General features: G+C 40.8%; 2 protein-coding genes across 2 annotated transcripts in view; both read left to right on the plus strand.

Annotated features, from left to right (window-relative positions):
- Positions 1-950, plus strand: part of LOC138047201 (nucleoside hydrolase-like) — a 6,975-nt gene extending 6,025 nt beyond the window's left edge. Inside the window, exon 2 of the mRNA XM_068893943.1 lies at positions 1-950. This exon is cut by the window's left edge and continues 2,825 nt beyond it. The gene's annotated coding sequence lies outside the window, so the exon portion shown is untranslated.
- Positions 951-4,757: 3,807 nt separating this feature from the next.
- Positions 4,758-5,000, plus strand: part of LOC138047202 (tumor necrosis factor ligand superfamily member 15-like) — a 5,696-nt gene continuing 5,453 nt past the window's right edge. Inside the window, exon 1 of the mRNA XM_068893944.1 lies at positions 4,758-4,776. The gene's annotated coding sequence lies outside the window, so the exon portion shown is untranslated. The remainder of the gene's footprint in view (positions 4,777-5,000) is intronic.

The following is a 5,000-nucleotide window of genomic DNA, read 5'->3' on the forward strand; positions in this document are numbered from 1 at the left end:
CTAGTACATAGCACGTTGCCTCTAATGGTTAATGGTTAATGTCTTCCCCAGTCTTCTCCCTACCAATGTTGTGATGCCTTGCACATCGCCTCGCACCATCGCTTCGCACTTGAAGCGATTGTGAAGATGGAGCGATTTTTGACAAATTACGAGGCGCCACCATGTAAAACGGGGAAAGCGGCCGAAACTGAAAGTACGAGTAGACAGGAAAGCAGTAAGATTTATGAGAGCACTCAGAGAAAGAGAACTTTTAATCCATCGTGGAAAGCGAGCTTCCCATGGCTTGTGCACTGGCATTCTACGATTAGCCTTCGCCGCGTGCACAAGTGAATGTGAAACGAACATTTTGTTAGCTTTTTCCTTAATAACACATTGTTATCACAATGGAAGACAAAATGCCAATAAGTTTAGAGTAAGGTTTGCGTGTTTGGGGTTGAAGTAGACTTCGAGGGAAATTGATCCGGGCTACCAAGTTTTGCTTCGGGCTAGTAAATTCTAGAAATCACTAGTCCGGTGGCTAGTAATGCAGGTAGCCAGGTGTCGAACCCTGCTATGAGTCATAGGGGAGAGTGTTTTTAGTCAAAATTTTCCCTCTAATCGACTGTCGGTAATGTGTTGGTAAATACCTTTGGAGTATATGCCTTTGGTCATACATAATAAATCCTCAAAAAGACTATTGCAAAACGCACTGAAATGTTACTGTACTGCACAGTGCTGATGTTTTCATACATACTTCATACATTGTAGTGTGACTTTTTGGTGGACATTTTCTTCCCTTTCCTACTAGTAAGTAATAAGCATAAGTTGTGTCTTTTGTAATTTAAGAACTTATAATAAGAATCTCAATGAAGGCTACAATATTAGTTAGATACCTCTTATTGTTTTTTCAGTTTTTTACATAATGTAATCTTGAACTGAAGTGGAGGATATTGAATACAAATTGCTACTCCAAATTTACCATTCGCTTCCCCCGGGTCTCTCCAACAATTACTGAGAACCACCTTAATTGACCTCTTCAGCTTGCCATTTCAGACCACACGACGTTACTCTAGGGAACGGTTTCTTTCAAATGTCGTCTTATGCACGTCCTTATATGTACGAATAACTTACGAAAAAACAAAAGGAAAATTCACTTTATAACATCATGTGATCTGAAATGAGAAAACAAAACGTACAAGCTAAGGAGGTCTATTTTCAGCAAAGTTCTCTTACCTCTTTTTACGTGACCATAGTCCTCAGCAAGTGTTGCTTCCATATCAATAACAATGGAATTGCATAATTTTGTAAGTTGGTCTCAAACATCACAAATGAACCAACAGTAGGTAAAGTGAAGGAAAGTTTAAGAGACGAAATTTTTACTAAAGTGGATACTTGGGTATTTTCTTGTCATCGTTCATTACTACCGAAATCACTAAACTGTATTTCGACTTGCTCACGTGACCATTTGGAGCACCCTGATTTGTGACGTGACATTCTTGATGCGAGCCAGGCCGTAGGCAAATAAAGAAACAGGCCTCGGCCTGAGATGAATAAGTAGGGTGTTTAAGCAACGACAACGCCAAAAAGCAGTGATATTATTGGTTAAAAGAGGAAGAAATGATCGTGTTGCACGTGCGGCACGCATTTTTTAATATTTCTGTCCCGTACTCGTCAAAACTACTACGTGAAATTACCAATTTTGAGGTTTTGAGGACAACGTGGGCAAACTACAGTGAATCTTTCAGTCTCGCCCTTTACTTCAAATCCGTCCGTACCAATCCAGTTAATAGGCTGATTTAGCAACAGAACAGGAACGTCAGTGGCGACGTCGCGCGCAGCAAAACTACCAATGAGAATTTAGAATAGAGAAGAAAAGAGTGGAGTCTATTCTGAATTCTCATTGGTGTTTTTTCTGCGCGCGCCGTCGCCACTGACGTTCCCGTTCTGTTGCTAAATCGGCCTAATAGGGTCCCCGTGGGGACGGGGAGCGTTGCGTGACTCCGGCCCGGAGCGGCTGCGAAGGAGACTATCCAGTTATAGGACACTTCGCACATATTGAATAATCCCGAAATACTTAGAATAGTTCAAACGTATATTTTGAAGTGACGTTTTCGTCCCCGTAGCCGTCGTGGTTTGTTAAAGGGGCTAGGTCACGCTATTTTAGGTAAATTCGTTTATTTTTGTTAATTATGAGCTCTAAACGTCAAATTGGCAGAGCAAGAGTCTTTCATTTGCAAAATCACGGCCACGTAACAACTGAGAATGATTTCCCAGCTGTGTAAATGACATTTTGATATAGACTGATATAAATTTGAAAAAAGGTGGGCCGACGTTTCTCAAATTTACCCAAATTCAATCCATTTCAATCCTCTCCAGTTTTGTCCATCCATGTCCCTTCTTGGCTTCCCTGTGTTTTGGTAGAGTTCTCCTATAGTTTTGAACGGTTATTTTGATATTTTATTTAATTCTATGACCATTCGATCAGTGCTGAAATTGCCTAAAATTGCGTGACCTAGCCCCTTTAAACTCCCTATTACGAAGAACTTTCCACCGTTGGAAATGATATGTGGTCACTGATGGTTGAGCGGAGGGTTAGATGTTTCAACAGAATTCTACCTGGGAAGTTTTAGAGACATAAAAGTGCAAAATGAGTCCCGCCTTCGATGTTCCTCAACGACCTATAGCTATAAGAACAAACGAGAAGAGATGTCAAATGTTTTCTTTTAATTTATTTGCAACGTTACTGTACTTGAAATCGTTTTACCGGAATTACTAAATGAAAATAATTCAATTGTTCTCTTCGACTGCCATCATAATTAAATTACTGCAATTTTGACGATTCACATAATTTTCGCAGAGAACTCGTCTTCGAATTTACTTCAACTAAAACAACAACAAGGGATAAAACTAAACTTGTCATTGGAGTGAGACTTCGGTATCGATTCCAGTGAACGATTTGTTGATACTATACTGGTATTAAACCATACAATTTTGCTTTACCAGCACAAGTAAGGATTACACTCCAAATCAGTTAAGTCTATTCAAATATAAGTGCTACACGGCCAACGTTTGCAAAAACGAAATCCCTTACTTGTACTCATACATGTTCATTGCCGTACTTTAACATCTTCAGTTCCCACGGCCTGCTCTCGTCTGACCTTGTAGTTCAGTCGGTAGAGCAGAGGTGATCTAACCCGAAGGTCGTTGGTTCAATTCCTACCATCAGTTGGTCTAACGCTGACATGGTTCATATGGGGTAGATACTAAGCACCTCACATTACACTAATCAGTTAAGTCCCTCCAGAATTTAGCCGAATTTCTCCCACTTCCAAAGGTCGCTCGCCTCGTAACCTTGGGCATGTAGAAAGTCGATAATTTTTCTAGCATCTTGCCAAAAATCACAAAATTTACTCGGCGCTACAACCTCAAAATCCTGCTCGATTTTCAAGCTTCGCTCAGGTTTTTGTTATTGCCAGATGATGTGGACAGAAGTCTTGCACCATTGAATTTGATCAAATCAAATTAACCGATCAAAAAAGCGCAAATTTATAATTTTGCCTCTCTTGGGTTTGGCGTCAGTTCCAGCTTGAACAAGACGAGCTCGCCGGCCGGCGGCTGAGTGCTGCCTTCCTTGTCAATTTTCGTGACTCTCTAACCGTCTGTCGAGAAAAGATATCGCAAAATGACGCCTCAAACAGCTCGGAACGACTAAAACAGCGTAACGCAGGACTCCGTTGACACTTTGTTTGATCTTTCATTGCATTAATTGCTTTCAAACTTTATTGCCGAGCAAATTCCAACGGCCTGGAGCCTGTGATGATACATTTTGAAGCTAAACGCACTGAAATGTCACTGGTGTTTCCGGAAAACCTTGTGTGAGAGTGTGAGAATGAGGAGAGCGAGAGTGAGGAGGATGACGAGAGTGAGTTTGAGGCACTCGCAAAGAGACCTTGTAGCAACAGAAGTGGGTGTCATGCATCAAGTTTTATACTCTAGTTCTTCATCAACATTTTGTCGAAATGAAGTAAAAGACAGGAATTACAAGAGCGTCCAACAGCAAATTTTCATTTCCTTTTCTTTTTCAGGAAAAAATGGTTGCCCCACTTCCTATGCTCGATGTCATTTTCGTTGGAAATTTTCCACAGCCCCCCTAAATCAAAGTTCGGAAATAGAGTGACCCCCCCCCCCCCCCTCAAAATCATCATAGCCCTCCCCTCTAGGTAAATTATGAATGCTCCCTTAAATCTTAACGACGGAAAAAATGACTTGGATGTCATACCTTCCCAATATGCAAGGCAAAAGTATTCTCGAGGGACTACTTTTCCCGCCCGGGCTGAAACGATACTTTAGTCAGTCATGGATGTCCCCCTTTTCAAGCAATTTGTTCTCTGGAGAGGAGAAAGAAGACTCGTCGTAGGGGAAGAGAATCTCTAGTAGAAAAGTAGCCCCTTGAGAATACTTTTGTCTTGCATGTTGGGAAGGTATGACATCCAAGTCATTTTTTCCGTCGTTAAGGTTTAATCTCAAAACAATGAAAAAATGAGAAATCGATGGATGCTAAAGCCTTTTTTTTCTTGTTTTTTTAGTCTAAATATAGAATAATGCAACAATAAAGACAACGAAGTCATTTTTTCATTTTTCCATTTTTGCCACAGAAATTGGACCTTTCTGGCCAGACGACAAAATCGTGAAAAATCGACAAAATTCGTTCCTGATAGCCCGCAAATCGTGCCCATCAACACTTTTGTGAACGTAAACCATGCTCTATTTTTCAGCGTGGAAAAATCAGAAGATCAGGTAAATATCGCCAACAAATTTAAGGGAGCGCAAATGCAGTTCTTAAAAATTCAACAAGTTTGCATATTCGGTATGGTTGGCGCACGGATGCATAGTCTAAAAGCGTAGAATGTGGGTAGGTTGGATAGTTGGATGGGTAGATAATCTGTGGTAGAAGGTTCGAATCCTCACACCAAATTCCAAGGCCCTCAAACGGTGATCAAGAAAAAAGAATGAAATTTGAC

Source organism: Montipora capricornis, chromosome 4 (assembly GCF_036669925.1).
Source record: "Montipora capricornis isolate CH-2021 chromosome 4, ASM3666992v2, whole genome shotgun sequence".
NCBI classification, from domain to species: domain Eukaryota; kingdom Metazoa; phylum Cnidaria; class Anthozoa; order Scleractinia; family Acroporidae; genus Montipora; species Montipora capricornis.